At 35.8% G+C, this 20,282-nt stretch overlaps 1 protein-coding gene across 9 annotated transcripts in view; it reads left to right on the forward strand.

Moving 5' to 3' along the window:
- KCNC2 (potassium voltage-gated channel subfamily C member 2) overlaps positions 1-20,282 on the forward strand; it is a 247,864-nt gene that overhangs the window by 200,305 nt on the left and 27,277 nt on the right. The gene's annotated exons all lie outside the window — the stretch shown is intronic.

Raw genomic sequence — 20,282 nt, forward strand, 5'->3', positions numbered from 1 at the left:
TAGCTTCAGTAATTGGTACAGAAATACTGCTTTAACTTTGAAAACCTGTCTCGTGTTTCTCATTTAAAACCAAAAGCTCAGAAGAATTTACCAGCCAAAGCTTATTTTAGAATTAAGTTTATTTTTAAAATAAGTATGCTATAAATCATTATCAGTGTTATTATTGTTATCACTCTATGGTAATATTTACTTCAGAGGAACTTAGAGAATCTTACAGACATGACATATGAAGACTGAAAAATCCAAAAAATGGCAGTAGCTCTTTTATGATGATAGAATTATTGGGTCTTAACAGATAGATGACCTGTGAAGAGTTACGACACCAAGGAATGAGCTCTACAATTCCCATGTCAGTTTGCTGCAGTTTAGATCATACTCATTTTCCTTTGGCACAAATAGACATTTTTGTAACAAGGAATTCATTTCTATTCCTTTTAATGGGCACCATTCTGCCCACTTCAGAGGAAACTGTCTTATCAAGAGAACCTAAATCCCATAATAGTCTGCAAATTATATTTATTCGGTAGTTTTGACAGATTTGTGTCTTAAAATCATGTCAGATCAAAGCCGTTTCAAGATCTTTAGTTCAAAAACCTTTACTGAAATAGCATTAAAGGTTGATTTAAACTGACAAGGGAAAGAAAATTACAAGTTAAGGTTGTCATTCCCAGGCACTCAGCAAGTTCCAAAGACATTTTTGAGTTCTATAGGAGAATTCCTGAAAAGTTAATCATAAACTGACCTTTTGTATATAGGATTTACTTGATTTTTCTACAGGCTTACCTTATTATATAGTCTAACCTTTCCTGTCTTTGAGTTCCACAAGGCTATCTATTTTTAAGGTTTCAGCTATTTAGAGAGATTAAACATTTCTAATCTTGTTGTGGAAACTCTGGTGGCGTAGTGGTTAAGTGCTGTGGATGCAACCAATAAGGTTGGGGAGTTCGAATCCACCAGGTACTCCTTGGAAACTCTGTGGGGGCAGTTCTGCTCTGTCCTATAGGGTCACTATGAGTTGGAATCGACTCGACGGCAATGAGTTTGGTTTTTTTGGTTTAATCTTGTTGTGTGCCATCAAGTTGATTCCCACTCATTTGAATCCCTATGGGACAGAGTAGAACTGCCCCCACAGGGTTTCTAAAGCTATAATCTTTAGGGAAGCAGATTGCAACATCTTTCTCCTACTGAGTGGCTGGTAGATTCGAACCACTGATCTTTTGGTTAATAGCCAAGCACTTAGGCATTGGGCTGCCAGGCTCCTTAAAATAGAACTTGCTGAGGTATCTCAAACATATTTCTTCTTTAATTTTTAAAAATAATAATTTATTGTATTTAGGTGAAAGTTTACACAACAAATTAGGTCCTCATTTAACATTTTTGATATAAATTATTCCATGACATTGGCCACAATTTTCAGTGTGTCAGAGTTCTTGTTATTTTCATTCTGTTTGTCCTGTTTCCATTGATCTAGCTTCCCTTTGCCTCCTTGCTTTCTCATCTTTGCTTTATTCATGTAGCTGATTGTTTAAGGGAGCACATTACTCACAGGTGATATTATTGATTTTATAAGCCAATCTATTATTTGGCTGAAAGGTGACCTCCAGAAATAGCTTCAGTTCCAGGTCCAAGGTTATCTTAGGGCAATAGTCTCGGGGGTTCCTCTAGTCTCTATCAATTGGTCCAGTAAGTCTGGACTTTTTTTAGGAATTTTAAATTTTGTTCTATGTTTTTCTCCTATTCTATCCAGGACCTTCTATTGTGTCCCTGGTCAGAACGGTTGGTAGTGATAGCCATGAACCATCCAGTTCTTCTGGTCTCAGGTTAGAAGAAGCCATGGTTCCTGTGGGCTGTTAGTCCTGTGGACTAGTTTCTTTGAGCCTTTGATTTCCTTCTTTCTCTTTTGCCTGACACAAGTTGAGACTCAGACATATTTGTAAAGTATATTTTGTAATTAGAGAAGAAGAAATTCCTTTCTTTTCGTAATCTTATCTTTATATTTCCTTAAATATCAGTTTGAATCACCAATGTTGGCTCTACTTACCAGTGATAAGCATGATTTAAAACTTCCTAATTGAATCAAATTAGATCACTTTTGTCTTGCCACAGTGCTCACAACTGCCAAGGTCACTTTAATTCTTCTTTTTGATTAAATGATGTTTAATAACAGGTATGAGCAGCCACAGTGGAAGGCAGCACAGGGAGCAAAGGAAAGACACAGAGAGTCCTATATAACTTCACAACTAGCTCCAGGACAAATTGATTCTATATCAGCAGAGTCATATACATCTAACTGACTTTATATTAAGAACACCTGTGTTTGAGCTTTGGTACTGAGCCAAAAAAACCAAACCCAGTGCCCTCGAGTCTTTTCCGACTCGTAGTGACACTATAGGACAGAGTAGAACTGCCTCATAGAGTTTCCAAGGAGCGCCTGGTGGATTCGAACTGCCGACCCTTTGGTTAGCAGCCATAGCACTTAACCACTACACCACCAGGGTTTCCTTGGTGCTGAGAAGTTTATATAAACAATCTCTTTGTATCTGGCATTCTATTAGCTAAGTCTTAGCTAACTTACTTCTGTGGAGAGGTAATTGTTCTTCATTAGAATGACCCTGAGGGACCACAGTCTTCTGAAGTATCTGCTGAATCACAAATAAGGCTTATTAGGTAGGGTACAGTTTTAGTAGAAAGCAGAGTTTATTGTTTTTTATTCCTTTACTAGTATAATATATGTAGGTACATAGGATAATTTTCAATAACCAGATACGGTGTTCTCTGACAATTAACCAAGAATGTGTTTTGCTTCCTCCAGAATTGTTTATGTGAAAAAAAAAAAAAATTGTGGAAATAATGTGGAACAGTACTTTTAGGCTACCCCTGTATTCACAGAGCTGATATGTCTAAGAAGAAGGAGTTATGAAGCATAACATTTATTGAGTTCGTCTTAGTAAACATGCAGGTCTCTGATGAAGGTTTTGCAAGTTGTGCCCTGTCCTGGGATATGACTGAGGATCTGAAATCCAGTCCTTATTCAGTTCCTTAAGCCATGAGACCTGGCGAGGCATGGGGGATTTAAAAAAATTAGTCTACTCAGTGAAAATGCTTTTTGAATTGCTACAAATGTATCTTTTATGCTAGAAGAGACCCTGGCATTAGGCAATACCTTTTATATACACCAGATCATTTCAGAGGTCAAATATTAACTGCACAATGAATTCTATTATCTATGTTCTTAAAGTGGGACACAAGGAGCCTAAGTAAATTGTGTAGACTTACACAGATAGTAAATGATGAAGATAAGATTGAATTCCAATCCTTGAAAATGTGATTAGGTACTAGGCAGTGAAAAAGGAAGACAAAAGAACTGATGAATTTGAATTGTGGTGTTGGTGAAGAATATTCAATATGCCATGGATTGTCAGAAGAATGAGCAAATCTGTCCTGGACAAAGTACAGCCAAAATGCTCTTCAGAAGCCAGGATGGCAAGACTTTGTCTCACTTACTTTGGCCCTGTTATAAGGAGGGACCAATCCCTGGAGAAAGACATCAAACTTGGTAAAGCAGAGGATAGTGAAAAGAAGGAGACCCTCAATGAGATGGATTGACACAGGGGCTGCAACAATCGGCTCAAACATAGAAAGGATTGTGAGGATGGCACAGGACTGGGCAACGTTTCATTTTGTTACATATAAGGTCGCTATGAGTCCAGAACCAACTCGACAGTACCTAACAACAACAGGGAAATCATGAGAAGGATGAAACTTAAGAACTGAGCAAAATAATTATGTTAAGATTTGATGTGAAAAATGTCTGTTGCTAATAGCCTATTAATTTTAAATCATGCATTTTTAATAGGTAATTTTCTGCCTCTGCATTGTATATGTCCTATGGGAATATTTTAGCACTTCAGTTGGAAAAAAGGGTTTTTCAAAATATTTGTATTCTTCATTTATTCTTCACTAATGCTGCCTTTAATCAACATTTACAATTTACTAAGCTATTTTTTTAAACTAAATTAAGACATCTAAACCTTATGAAGGTGCACATAAATTAAATACATTGTAGATATATTTACACATTTATATATTTTCATTTTATAATACTTCTATTTGTGACCGTGTAAAGGATTTTTAGCATTCTGTTTGTGAGTGCCTCACCATGAGGATTGTGATAAAATGGCAATGCAGGTATCAGGCTGTGTGTGTTTTTCTGAATGTATTTAATTCTACTTGAAATAACTTGGCTTTGCAATTTTTAATATTATGCATAGTTTACAGAGTGACTGTGTTTTGCCCCAAAATGTATCATGAACATATTTTTTGCATTGGTTAACACAAACTAACCAGAATAATATTCTTATTTATTAATAGTCTTTTATTGATAAAGTGCATTTTCTTAAGTTAATTCATATAGCTTAGCTAATGATTCATCTCATAGCGACCCTATAGGGTTGGAATGATATCAAAGGCAATGGTTTTTTTTTTTTTTTTCAGTTAATGATTATTATCATCATCAAGAGCCAGTGAGAGAAATTTTCTACTTCTCATGAATTTTTTTTTTTTTTTGTAGAGAAGTCAGACACTTTATTGTTTTCCTGATGTACAGATGGGGCTACAAAAGTTGACTTTTCAGCCTCATGAATTGACCTTCTGAGACTCAACCTTCTTGGGTCCTTGTGGGGAAGGGGGGATGTCAACTGTGTAGCTGAGGCATGGAGGAGACATTAAGACCTTATCTGCTTGAGGCTACATTTATCCCAAAGGGTTGTATACTTAGATCTGCAAGAAACTTCTACCCAGAAGCTGAAGGTATGGAAGGGCTTGCTAGGAATGAATGGTGGCAATACTGGTGGCTTTCCTTATTTTGACATACTCAGTAAAGGCGTTTTCTTTCTTCCTAAGTATTTGGCAATAAGGTATGGTTAATTGAAACTAGTTATTTTTAGGTAGGAAGAACTGAAATAAAATTCCTGTAAACCACTGAAATTAGCCCACAGAAGTCATCTTGTAACAGGTGTCTCATATAGTGAAACCTTGGCCCGTTGGAAACATTCAATAGAAAAAATAAGCAAAGCCTGAGATAAAAAATTGTTTTGGTATTTTAGGTTACGTAAAATTGAAGCTGTGCTTTAGTTCTTTTGACATGTTGGAATAGTTTGTTATTTTTTAACTCTCTTAGGACATTTTCACAGATAATTGTGCTTACTACTGTATGTTAAAACTCTTTTTTCCATTGACATCTCTCCTCTGGTTATGATCATACTCAAAATATGTTCCTCCTCAAAGAAGAGTAAAAACCAAGCACATACTAACAAATAGACCTTTCTTCAGTTGTACTTTCCTTTTAAGACTTTGCCTTGAATTTCTCCTTCAGGTTACAACAAAGTTTTATGATGAACAGTTGGCACTTCTTTCCTCTACCTGGGAATTCCTGAACTTACTACCAGTGGTACTGAAGGAAGAAGTCCAATCTGCGCTGAAGGCATTGGTGAAAAACAAGGCTCCAGGGACAGGCAGAATCCCAGTTGAGATGTTTCAGTAAACAGATGCAGTGCTGGAGGTGCTCACTTGTCTATGCCAAGAAATTTGGAAGACAGCTACCTGGCCAACCAACTGGAAGAGATGCATATTTGTGCCCATTCCAAAGAAAGGTGATCCAAGTGAATGTGGAAATTATCGAAAAATATCATTAATAACACACACAAGTAAAATTTTGCTGAAGATAATTCAAAGATGGTTGCAGCAGTACATCGACAGAAAACTGACAGAAATTTCAATTTGGATTTAGAAGAGCACATGGAAAAAGGGATAGCATTGCTGATGTCAGATGCATCTTGGCTGAAAGTGGAGAATACCAGAAAGATATTTACCCGTGTTTTATTGACTGTGCAAAGGCATTCGACTATGTGGCCGTAATAAATTATGGATAGCTTTGTGAAGAATCGGAATTTCAGAACCCTTAACTGTGCTCATGAGGAACATGTACATAGACCATGAGGCGGTCATTCGAAAAGAACAAGGGGCTACCGTGTGGTTTAAAATTAGGAAAGGTGTGTGTCAGGGTTGTATTCTTTCACCATACTTATTCAATCAGTGTGCTGAGCAAATAATCTGAGAAGCTGGACTATATGAAGAAGAATGGGGCGTAAGGATTGGAGGAAGAATCATTAACAAACTGAGATATGCAGGTGATGCACACTTTCTTGCTGAATGTAAACAGAACTTAAAGCACCTACTAATGAAGATCAAAGATGAAGCCTTCAGTATGGATTGCATCTCAACATACAGAAAATGAAAATCCTTACCACTGAACCAATAAGCAACATCATGATAAATGCAGAAAAGATTGAAGTTGCCAAGGATTTCATTTTACTTGGATCCACAAGCAACACCTATGGATGCAGCAGTCAAGAAATTAAACAACATATTGCATTGGGAAAATCTGCTGCAAAAGACCTCTTTCAAATGTTAAAAAGCAAAGATGTCATTTTGAGGACTAAGGTGTGCCTGACCCAAGCCTTATTTGCATGTGGAAGCTGGATAATCAATAACAAAGACTAAAGAAGAATCGATGCTTTTGAATTACTGTATTGGTGAAGAATATTGAATATACATACCATGGACTGCCTGAAGAACGAACAAGTCTGTCTTAGAAGATGTGTAGCCAGAGTACTCCTTGGAACCAAGGATGGCAAGACTTAATCTCAAGTACTTTGGACATGTTGTCAGGAGGAACCAGTACTGGAGAAGAACATCATGCTTGGTAAGGTAGAAGATCAGTGTAAAAGAGGAAGACCCTCAATGACATGGAATGACACGTGGCTGTGACAATGAGCAAAAACATAGGAATGATTATGGGGATGGTACAGAACCCAGCAGTCTTTCATTCTGTTGTACATAGAGTCATGCTATGAGTCCAAACCTACTTGATGGCACCTAACAACAACAACATTACAGTTTGGGTCTGAGCTCAATACCATGAGCTGATTTTCATTCTGGTTGATTACTTATCATTTTCAAAGTCCAAAGACCCACTGCATGTACTTTTAATTTATCCTTGATGTTTGTAACTGTTCATCGCCCTCCTCAAATCATTTTCCTCCCTTTGGGTTTTTGGAAATCAAAACTTTTGAGTTCAAATATAATCTTTTTGCCAGTAGCCAATTCCCACAAGAGTAAGACACTTTTGTCTATGTAGTCACTCTTCTTGTTATTTCTAATTTTTACTTAGTACAAATTATTAAGCTAATTAAATAATTCTTAGCACAATATAACCACAGATTTCATCTGTTTTGTCTCAGAAATGTGCCTTGAATGTAGTTTCCCATCTCCATCCTGATGGCCGATGTCATGGCTTTAACCCACCCTCTCATTTTCTCTTGCTGAGTTGAATGAGGTATACTTCCAATGAACTCTAAAAAGTATTCCTTTCTCATGAAATAAAACTCAGTAATTAAAAATGATTAAAAAAAAAAGGCTGATTATGTTACTGCTGTACTTAAAAACATTCCTTGGGTACCTGTGGTGAACAGAAAAACACACAGTAGTTACAATGAAATCTAAGTCCATTCTCAATTTAGACCCAATCATCACCCACCGTTAACTCCACAGTTAGCATGCCTCCACTTTCTTTACCATGGCCTACCTCTCCAGATGTGCATATTTTGCAAAACTCTTCTTCAGGCTTGCTAGAAGTCTTTCATAACTCCATGCCTTGTACAAATCCTTCCTTCCCTTAAAACCCATTTTTCCAAGCTTCTTTGCTTAAGAAGTAAACCTCATGATCATTCAAATGGTTCCAGTTTACTTTATTTCAACAGGAATTTTATGGAGGGTGAACTATGTATATAGCATTGAGAACATAAAGAATAAATGATTTAATCTGCCTCCTCCAAAAAAATTGACAGTTTGGAGGAAGTGGGGGCAGGGAGGATACAAAAGACATATTGACAAAGCAGTGGGATATTTTGGAATCTCAAAAGGGGGCAGTTAATCACTGGCATAGTTTGGGAGTTGCAGAGAGTAGATACCCCTCTTGAACACATTCTCCATATTCATGCTATTTCAGATCGTTCAGTAGTTAAAGGATGGAACCTATTTTTAGTGCTGCCTTAGTAGACTTCAGATATGATTTTTTTTCTCACACAGCAAGTCATGCAGAAAAGGGTCAGGGAAGTCATTTTAAAGGAGAAGTTGGAGTCCAATGTCACCTCCACAGTGGAATCTTTCCATACGCCCTATGGAAAAATTCATTTCCTCTTTCTCTCGAGTTCCATAAAACTGTTTATACATCATATTTACTGGTCTGTTTTGAGTCTTATGTATTGTAGGTGTTCAGTAAGTGCTCATGAGTTTCTCATATAGGACTTAAAATGCTATAATGTACTGTAATTTATCTGTGTACTTTTTTTGTCAAGTTTCAAGTAAAGCTGCTTGCGAATACCACTGTGGGGAGAGTTTTTGCCACCATCTAGGTGACTCTGCACATGTCACCTAAATTCTTAAGCTAATTTTGTTATCTGTAAATTGAAGGGATTAGACTGGATGGTTTTAAAATCCTTTACATATCTATGATAATTTGATATAGAAAATAACAGTTGTAATAAATGTATTCACTACATTTAAGGTAACAATGATCACTTTAAACCATAACTTGTCAGCTGTTGAAATTCTTTATTTCTTTGCCATTAATTAATAACAAGAATACATAAATCAATTCCAGGTCTAAAATATATTGAGATTCCTCATTAATATTTTAGTTTAATTTATTATAAATGAGTACTTAGAACACATGGGTTAAGGTCAGGTCCATGTAATATTAACCACATCATTCCAGTAGTACTAAAGTGGTACTCATCTTGGTAAAATTCATTGAAGTTAAGTAAGTTATTTGATTTGTTTATTATCCACATCTTTCATTTCTAGAATGGAAATAAATTGTTTCAACTGAGCAGCAATTATGATCCGAAAGATTGAATTATCTAACAGACTGTTAATTTAGTAATAGATGGTAACATCCATACGATTCAAATTTGTAAACAACCTTGCTCTATTGGAAAAAAAAATTAAAAATATTTACTTCCAATAATGCATGAAACACATTATAGTATAAGCTTTGAGCCCTTGTGTTGTTGTTGTAGTTAGGTGCCACTGAGGCAGTTCTGACTGACAGCGACCATGTGTACAACAGAACGAAACACTGCCTGGTCCTGCACTATCCTCACAATACTTTTTATGTTTGAGCCCATTGTTGCAGCCACTGTGTCAATTCAATCCATCTCCTTGAGGGCCTTATTCTTTTTCACTGACCCTCTACTTTACCAAGGATGATGACCTTCCCCAGGGACTGGTCCTTCCCGATAACATGTCCAAAGTATGTGAGATGAAGTCTAGCCATGCTTGCTTCTAAGGAGCATTCTGGCTGTACTTCATCCAAGACAGATTTGTTCATTCTTCTGGGAGTCCCTGGTATGTTCAGTATACTTCGCCAACACATAATTCAAAGGTGCCAATTCTTCTTCAGTCTTCTTTATTCATTGTCAACTTTCCCATGCATATGAGGCGGTTGAAAACACCATGGCTTGGGTAGGGGCACCTTAGTCCTTAAAGTGATATCTTTGCTTTTTAACACTTTAAATAGACCTTTTGCAGCAGGTTTGCTCAATGCAAGGCGTCCTTTGATTTCTTGACTGCTGCTTCTGTGGATGTTGATTGTGGATCCAAGTAAAATGAAATCCTTTACGACTTCAGGATTTTCTTCATTTATCCAGATGTTGTTTATTGATTCAGTTATGAGGATTTTTTGTTTTCTTTATATTAAGGTGTAATCCCTACTGAAGGCTGTGGCCTTTGATGATCATCAGTAAGTGTTCTAAGTCCTCTTCACTTACAGGAAGTAAGGTTGTGTTACTGAGTCTTCCGTCAATCCTGATGCCCTGTTCTTTGTCACATAATCCAGCTTCTTGGATTATTTGCTCATCATACAGATTGAATAAGTGTGGTGAAAGGATACAACCCTGACACACACTTTTCTTGACTTTGAACCATGCAACATCCCCGTGTTCTTTTTGAAAGACTGCCTATGGGTCTATGTACAGGTTCCTCATGAGCACAATTACGTGTTTTGAATTCCCTTCTTCTCAATGTTATGATCCACACAGTCGAATTCCTTGTGCATAGTCTGTAAAACACAGGTAAACATCTTTCTGGTATTCTCTGCTTTCAGCCATGATCCATCTGGCATCAGCATTGCTATCCCTTGTTCCATGTCCTCTTATGAATGTGAATTTAATTTCCGGAAGTTTTCCGTTGATGTACTGCTACAACCACTTTTGAATGAGCTCCATCAAAATTTTACTTGCATATGATATTAATGATATTGTTCAATAATTTCTGCATTCTGTCGGATCACTTTCCTTATGAATAGGTACAAATATGGATCTTTTCCAGTCGGTTGGCCAGGTAGCTGTCTTCCAAATTTCTTGGCGTAGATGAGCAAGTGCTTGCAGCACTACATGTTTGTTGAAACATCTCCGTTGGTAGTCCATCAGTACCTGGAGACTTGTTTTTTTTGCCAGTGCCTTCAGCGCAGCTTGGACTTCTTCCTTCAGCACCACTGGTTCCTGGTTGAACATTGACCAGTTCTTTTTTGGTATAGTGACTCTGTGTATTCCTTCCATCTTCTTTTGATGATTCCTGCATTGTTTAATATTTTTTCCCCTAGAATCCTTCAGTATTGCAACTTGAGGCTTGAGTATTTTGTTCAGTTGTTTCAGCTTGAGAAATGCTGAGCATGTTCTTCCCATGTCATCGTAATATTTTGTTTTCTTAAGCTGCCCTTTGAAATCTTCTGTTCAGCTCTTTCATCATTTTTTCCTTTTGCTTTAGCTACTTGGTGTTCAAGAGCAAGTTTCAGAGTCTCTTTTGACATCCACTTAGGTCTTTTCTTTCTCTCCTGTCTTTTTAATGACCTCTTACTTTCTTCATGTATGATGTCCTTGATGTCATTCCATAACTTGTCTGGTCTTCAGTCATTAATGTCCAATGCGTCAAATCTATTCTTGAGATGGTCTTTAAATTCAGGTGGGATATACTCAAGGTCATACTTTGGCTCTTGTGGACTTGTTCTAATTTTCTTCAACTTCGACTGAAGGCTGAAAAGAAAATATTATTATTGTAAAGTTAGGTGTTCTTTAATTATTCTTATATTTCTATAAAAGAACAACATCTTACTTTTAATAGACAGATATTTGTTAGTTTTTAAGTGTTGGTCAAAAGAAGGTTTTGGTAATATACTCACTTTTTTTGGTGTAAATAATTTGTGCAACAAATTGAAAATATGAATGCAGTTTTACTACAGAAAGTCAAGGAATGCCTGATCATCTGAATGTTTATGTTTGAGCATTTACAAAATTGAAATTTTAAAGAAAATTAATAATTCAAAAATATTACAAATCTTTAAGTAAGACTCGCATGTTCATCATTTCCAAAAGTGATATTAGAATTAGGTCAAACTAGAACTTCAGCTGAGGTATATTGACACACTGAATTACCATATACACACTGCTGTTAGGGGTACTTTGAAGAAACTGAGCTAAAACTGTTGACTGACTAGGATTCGTTGAATCCTAGTGGTTCAGTCTTATCTTACCACTGAAATCCATTTTTCATAGATTGATGCTTATATATAATTCTGTATTTCTATTTCTGTGATATGAATGCTAGCAAATAAGAAAATCAAATTAGTGAGTAAAGATTAGTAGATATGCTCAAATAATAAAGATATCAGCTGATAATAATTTCTCTTTTATACTTGTCTAGTTGTCTATAGCATTTTGGTTAAATATAATCATAGTTTCATATGTAAACTTTATATAATACTTTTTAGTGCTATGCTACACATACATATATGTAGTGGTCTTTATGCATGCATAATCTAATGTTTCAAATGTGTTCAAATTTTAGTGTAAATGTTGTAATGTTTAATGGTTGTAATGTTTATAACATTTATGGAAAATTAAATTCATAAAATTTAAATGTGAAACTTTGAAAAGAAAAAAAATCTTCATATCAGTCAAATTCAAAGTTAAAAGGTGACAGACTCTTTCACAAGGAAAAAACTTGGAAATGAAAGTTTTGAGCATAACTTCTCATCATTTCAATCCCCACTTTTGAAAGCATCCATTTTTAAAAAATAGTTTCCACTACTGACAATAGCAGAGCAACAACCCGATGAAAAACTGAAACCTGTCTTCTGTCAATAAAAACAACAAAAAATCAGAAATGCTTTTTTTGTATCTTTTTGATAATCCATATGATTTAAAGAAATATTCAGCCTTCCCATATGGAACACTTAACATACTTACCGGTCTGTTATCAACAGAATTTGTGTACTTAGGCTTTTTCCTCTAGGAAAGGAAAAGTTGTAATTATTTCAAGAAAAATTTGGACATTCTTCTTAAAAATCTCATCTGTAACATAGACTTGTATCACAAAAGATAAATGGTGTTATGGGGAGGTGATAATGTCTATGCAATATGTTGTTCTAGAATCTCTTAGTGTCTATTAGAGATACTGCATTTTATAGCACCTTAGATTAACATAATAAAGGAATAAAGTAGCTAAGGAAAGGTGTCTCAAAATGGAATTAAGATTAAGCAATGTAAGTGGTGAATTTGCTTCTCAATATTCGTCTATCTGGAAATCAGTCTAATTTAGAAACATATTCAGAATTCCTTTTTGACTTTTTTTTTTTTTTTGGCTGTACTCCAAATTTAGGCAGTTATGGTCAAGAAATTATTTTTTGTAACACTTATCAAGAAAGTGAAAATGATTTAATTTTTTGTTTTCAAAATTTGTCCAAATTTATATGAATAATTTGTTGGGAGAGTAATAGTTGAATGTAAAAATTAACACACTGGCAAGCTAAGTAAGCTGCTTGTGAAGGAAGCATAGGAGGGTGGGACCAGTCTTGTCTTTGCATCTTATTTTTCTCATCTTTTTCTCCTGCCTGAACATGTTCATCATAAATTGTGAAGGGATTTGTCCTGTCATAAATTATGAAGGGATTTGTCCTGTCTTAAGAAACTTTAAGAATCTAAAACTTGCTATTGAATGATTGCTAATCGGATGAAGAATTTTAGGTGATTTAGTTCAGGGAATAACAAGCTGTTGTCTTTCTTCTACTAAGTTCATCCTTATTGAACTCTGCCTCACTCTGACTCTGACCTAACATACACCGTCAGCGGTCCTGCTTCTCTCATTCCTGTTACTGAAAATCATTTTTGTGTGCACATCCTTCTAGGGTCAGACAAGGCAGGTGGATACCCTTGGGAGGCTAATATGTCACCAGTTCAAGCCGAGATTCTTAATATACTAGTTGAACATTAATAACTTAAAATTTTCAACTTATCACAGTACTCACTCATCTCATTTCATTGCCTGTGATTATCTTTTTTTGTATACTGGCACCTCACTATACTACAGCTACCCCACTCCGGAATCTGACTCTATGTCCTCCCTTTCAGGCGCTCTTTCCTATTCTATGTTACCACCTTTTTACACCTATTTTAACTCCTTCCCATGCCTATAGAAGTCTGGGCCACGCTCTTTCCATCTTTCACTGGGTCTCACGGAACCCACAATCCATGTTTGCTATGAATTATCTAATTCGTGTTATATGGTTAATTTTCGTATCCTTTCACCTCTTTGCAGTAAGTGAAACCTAACTTTTTCTGAAATCATTTTCAAATAGAGGTGCTTCCTTTCACCATCCTATGAAAAGAAATACTTTTTCACCTCATTCTCCACTGCCACGTTTTTACTGCTGTTCTGAAGTTTTCCGCCTTTGAGGTAGTTTGTCCTTATAGTTCTTGCATTTAAAACATTATTCCTTATTGAAATTACTCACAGAATTCCTGAATCTCCTCCAGTTTTTCTCAGTAACTGTTACTTTGTCATCTGAACGTCTTCTAGATGCCAGTCTCTCCATCAATAATCTCACAAAATCACAATTTCTTTTTAAAATTTACCTCCTTGCTTAACCCTTTTATCCCACATTGCCACTTGCCACAATGGTCTTGAAATTGTTTTGCATAAAGGCAGTGCACTCTGGGAAAAGGAAGACTATGGTGGTTTTAAAATACTTCCCTGAACTATATGGTGCTTCCTCCCTTCAAGTTGTAGGGCTTAATTTGCCTCCTTTTGAATGTGGACTGGATTGAGTGATTTGCTTCTCACAAATAGAATATGGCAGAGGTGATAGTGTGCAACTTCTGAGACGTGGTCATAAAAGGTATGTATCTTCTTCTTTGTTCTCTTTCAAATTGCTCACTCTGGGGAGGGCAGCTGGCATGTTGTGATGTTGTGAGGATACTCAAGGAACTTTATGGAGAATTCCGCAAAGCAGGGAACTCAGCCCTCTTTCCAATAGCCAGCAAGAAATTGAGGTCTCCTGCCAATAGCCTTGTGAGTAAGCTACCTGGGAAGATCTTCTACCCTTCAGAAGACTACAGTTTCAGCCCAAAATCTTGACTGAAACCTCATAAGAAGTCCTAGGCAATCCTCCCAGATCTACCCTAACTGATATGAAAGTAGAATAATAAATATTTGTATTAAGTTACTAAGTTTTGGGGTAATTTTTATACAACAATAGATAACTACCACAATGTCCAAAAGCATGGGAGAAAGGATACTAATGAGAGCACTATGACAGTTGCCCAAAGAGATGATTGTCTTTGGACTAGAGTGGGTCAGATATTGAAATGGGGAAGAAAAGAGAAACACAAACAGGACCTCTCAGTTTTGGCTTGAGTAACTGCGTTCCGTTTGCTGAGATAGAGGAGATGAGAGGAAGGACAGATTTAGAAGGATGATAATCAAGAAACTCATTTTGGTAAATCTATTTGACACAATGGAGACCCTGGTTGGTGCAAAAGGTTAGCGCGGTCAGCTGCTAACCGAAAGGATAGTTTGAGTACACCCAAAGATACCTTGGAAGAAAAGCCTAGTAATCTACTTCTGAAGAATAAGTCATTGAAAACCCCATGGTGCCCAGCTCTACTGTGACACACATAGGGTAGGTATAGAGTCAGAATCAACTTAATGGCAATTGGCTTTATATGACATCATATACTTGTGACAAGGACAAGAAAGCAGTGGAGTATATATGTCTAGGATTCAGGGAGGTCAGGCCTGGAGATGTATAATTTTGGAATCTGAAGCAAATAGATATAAGTTTTAATAATTGGACTTCATTATTTCATCTAGACAGAGAAAAGGACCTGGGGTCAAGTTCTGTGTCATTCTCACATTGGGAGATAAGGTGGAGGAGGGAATTCAGCAAAAAAAAAAAAAACAAAAAAAAAAAACTGCGAACTATTGGGAGGAAAATCAGAAGAGAATGGTATCCTGGAAGTCTGTTGGTGAAAGTATCTCAGAGGGAGGGTGCATTCAGCTGTTTGCTGATCTTGATCATGTTAATATACACATATCCATTCGATTTGACAACTTTTTGCAACTAGTGACCTCAACAAGAGCTAGATTCTTTTATTGGAAAAATAGGGAGGAGGAAACTAGACTGAAATGGCTTTTTGGGTAACTTTTAAGAATTTTGTTTCTTATTCAATGGGCTATAAACTAGTGCCGTCAAGTCGATTCCGACTCAATGGGCTATATTTTACCTTTGTTTGAGTATTTATTTCTTTATTTTGTTCTCCCCAAATAAATTACATGCCTTTTTGTATACAGGGACTCATATTGGCATCTCCAGAATCTCACAGAATCTTTGACTTAATAGTTGGCTAAGAAATATTTACTGAATTGAATTATACACTATACCTTTATAAGGAAATCACAGAACAGAGAAGAAACAAAAGGATATGGGATTTTTAAAAAAATCCAGTGAAGGATTATGCTATCTGAAAAAAAGGGGTTCCTTCTCCAGGTATAGTTCTTTCAAGAGCTTATCCTGCTTACAAGAATTTTTGCATTTGGAAAATAAAAACCAACAAGGCACACTGGATATGCAATAAATATTAGAGATCCTTAGATGGCTGCTTTGCTTATTATTCCTAAAATTTGTCCCTTTCTCAAACAAGACAAAGCAGAACAAACGAAACTAAATAAAACAGACCTAGATAAAATTCTGGCTGTTTCCTGTGTTGAGGCTTTGAAAAGGAGAAATAAGGTGATGGAAAATAGAACATGAACAAAAATCTAAAGCACAGCTTATAGTTATCTTTTCCTAACTAACCAAGAAAGAACTTTCAGCATGTATTTTAAAAGAAATGTTTTACTTTTAAGAACATTGGCCATTCAAGTTGTGGGCTTTTTAGAGAGTGATTTATTCTGCATTTTTAAGATTATACATCTGAAAAATACAGACTTTGGGTTTCCTTCTAAGTCAGCACTGTGCAAGCTCAAGAGAATATTAAATGTAGTATTTTCTAGTTCTGTTAAATATTCACCAGCTTTCCTTCTGTTATCTTTATATCAAGGGCAAGCCTTATAAGCCTTTCTTTGAAAGCTCTGAAATGAAAACAACCACTGCTTTCTCTAGCTAGAAAATAGAGATTAAAGAAAAATGAAAACAACAAAAAAATTAAAGTATGTAAAAGGGAGGAAGAACTCAACTCATAACTGTACATGCATGCAAATTTCAGAATTTTCTAGACACTTTAGGTCCAAAATTTAGATACTTTGTCCAAGTAATGAGCACGCAGATGTCTTTTAGCTTGATAGCAATTTGCTTAGTCCTTTTTGCTTATGTAGGATCAAGATTTGATTATTATACCATTTGTTTTATAAGGATCTTGAAAAAATACTGTATGTAAAAATCCAGAAGAAAAATGAGGACTAGAGGCTTAGGAATTTCATTCTCCTGGTTTATTACTTTTGCATGATTGTGACCTCTTATGGGTTGAATTGTCCCCCCCAAAAATGTGTATGGACTTGGCTAGGCTGTGATCCCCGGTATTGTGTGATTTTCCACCATTTTGCAATCTGTTGTGATTTTCCTATGTTTTGTAAATCCTGCCTCCGTGATGTTAATGAGACAGGATGAGAGACAGTTATGTTAATGAGGGAGAATTCAATCTACAAGATTAGGTTGTGTTTTAAATCAATCTCTTTTGAGATATAAAAGAGAGAGGTGAGCAGAGACACATGGGGACCTTATGCCACCAAGGAAGCAACTCCAGGAGCTTTGAACCCCAAGTTCCTGCAATCGGAAGTTCCTAAACCAGGGGAAGATTGATGACAAGGACCTTCCTCTAGAGCCAGCAGAACCTTCCCCTGGAGCTGGTGCCCTGAATTCAGAGTTTTAGTTTACTAGACTGTGAGAGAATAAATCTCTCTTTGTTAAAACTATCTACTTGTGATATTTCTATTATAGCAGCACTGGATAACTAAAACATGACCTAAGTTTCACACGTATGTATGTGTGTGTTTGAATGTGACTATAAAATACTATTTGTAGGAATGTGCTTATATTTATTTTGCAAACTTTGTGTTGATTAGAGTTGAAGATTCTTGTAAAAAGTATACATTCAAAGAAGGTAATATGTTATGAAGCAGTACTTAGTCTAAGCCTCAGTTTGCTTCTCTATAAAATGGAATAATAGAATCTATGCAATGATGCAATGATGCTGGTAGGATTAAATGAGATGAAAATAAATGGTTGGGATAGATTTGAATTTTAGCAATAATAATATTATTACTATTATTTTTAGAAGAAAAAACCATATATTTTATGTATGATGGTTGCTACCTTTCTCATGGCAAAGACAGTTACTACTGGCATTTTAAAGCTATTACTGCTTTCTTTATTTTCTCTCATTTATCCTATAGAACTGTTATCAGTGGAATGGCTCAGAATTTTCTACTTCCCTTATACTTTTTAGGATAATAGATATACAGCTGGAATTTAGAGGTATAATTAGTTAAAAACAATGCAAAACAATGTTAGTTATTTTGCTTACTGATTGGTTACAGATAGAGAACTTCTATGATTTCCACAATTTTGGAAATAGCATTCTGGGATATTTGGAATTAGCATTCACTAATACTCTCACATTTTCAAAAATATGATCTGGTGCTGTTATTAGCTGAATTGATTTTTACATTTGCTAGAATTAGCCCGCTTTTGTTTACTCTTAAAGCAGAGCCAAACAAGTTGTAATGATCTCTGTGGATAAAGCTGACTTAAACCCTTGTGAATACACTAGTGTGTGTGTGTGTGTGTGTGTGTTTGCAACTCATACATCTTGGCACCCACTAATTTGTTAATCACTTGAAATCTGCATTCTCTCCTATATATTTGCTAAAACCACTTCATCAAAAGAAACTAATGATGGCCTATTTATCTTCTCCAGTAGCTCTTTCTCCATTTTTATTTTGTTTGAAATCTGCATACATTGACCTTGTTAATCCCCACTCCTGAAACATTCTTTTTCCTTTTCATCTGTCTCATTGCCCTGCTCTTGTCACTGAGACTGGCAATCTGTTACCTTCTTAATCTTAGTTTACACTTTTATTTCTATTTTATTGCATTTGCTCTTTTCATAAGCCTTCTTAGAAAATCCACTTTTGGAAAAACTGTTGGATGCAAGTAAATGAACCAAGATTGAGTTAAACCTTTATGTTAGGAGTGGTCATAGTCTTTGACATTATTTCTTGTCAATATTTACTAAATACTAACTCAGTGCCTTTGACATAAGATATGTATAAAAAATTCCTGCTGTTACAATCTTATGTTTTACTAGAAAAACAGAAAATAAAACATTACAGAAATGTGGTAATTGCTATAGTAGAGATATGAGTGGAAAACTAAAATCTGAGATCATCAAATTTCAAGGAAGCGCTACAAGAAAAGTGCCTAATTTTGCCTCACATTTCAGAGATTTTTTTCAAAGTCCAAGTGATTTCTGAATTGAGTCTTGAATACTGAGTAGTTCTTTGCCGGTTATTTGGAGGGAAGAGGAACTGCATGCGCAAAGGTTTGAATTAGAGAGCCTGGCACTTCATGGGAGATGGTGTTAGTCATGGTAGGAAAGGTAGGTAAGGGCCAGATAACAGTATTTCTTGAGTAACATACTGATGACATTGCATGTTGACCTATACTTGGTAGCCATCAAAATATTTTAAGCAGATGAGGGACATAATTACATTTGTTCTCTTGAAGAATTGCTATTGCAGTAATCCAGGAAAAGGCTAATTAAAAACTAAGTCACTGACATTCTAAAGATATTTAGAGTCTGAGAATCCACAGGACTCAGTGATTTAATAGATGTGGGTCTTGGGGAAGGGAAAGGAGCTTAAGGTATCAAGCTGGTTAATTGGTAATGATGGTTCAAATTATTAAACATGCATAGTGGAAATAGGAAGAGCAGATTTAAATGATATGTTGAGCAAGTTAAGCTTGAGTTTCCTCTGAGGTCTTCATTAGTAAAATATATAATAGTCACCATTTTGATAGCCTTCATGTTATTATTGGTTACTTAATTGAAAGTGAAGAGTCTTGTGGATTGTAAGAATAATGATTATCAATAATAAACAAAAGGTGTGAGCTACAGATTGATATTGGAGTTATCATTACACAATGAAAGAAGTTGGAATCATGAAAATGGATAAGATAATCAGATTTTGAAAGATTCCAATATCTAAGCAGTGGGTCAAGATGTTCCTGATTATTATAGTGAGCATTCCTTAGGCTAGAGCTTAATTCGTTCGTGATAATTTTTCAAATTATTAACATAGAAAATGAATGGTTTTATTTATTTATTTCATAAAGTAGTAAAGGACCTGATTGTATTGAAGGATCACCTTGGTGACTGTCTTAGTTACTTAGTGGAAAACTACAACAGAAATACCACAAGTGGGTGGCTTTTTTTTTTCTTTCACATTTCTGTAGGCTAAAAGTCCAAAGTCAAGGCCTCACCTTGGTCCTATCTATTCCTTCTTGTCCCCAGGCATTCCTTGGTTCCTTAGCAACCCTCATATGACATCAATGTCTAATCTGCCCTTTTTATAACTCAGAAGTGATTAGGTTTAGAACACATCCCACAATGGTATGAGCACATAACAAAGAAAACCCTATTTTGAAATAGGATTACATTCATAGGTATAGGGAATAGGATTCCAACACATATTTTGGGGGGACACAATACAATCCATAACAGTGATCTTTTGATCTTACATAGTTTCACTGTTGTTGTCGTTAACCCCAACTCATAGACAATGAGATTAAACCACTGTGATCCATAAGGTTTTCACTGGCTGATTTT

This window comes from Loxodonta africana, chromosome 4, assembly GCF_030014295.1.
Source record: "Loxodonta africana isolate mLoxAfr1 chromosome 4, mLoxAfr1.hap2, whole genome shotgun sequence".
NCBI lineage: Eukaryota > Metazoa > Chordata > Mammalia > Proboscidea > Elephantidae > Loxodonta > Loxodonta africana.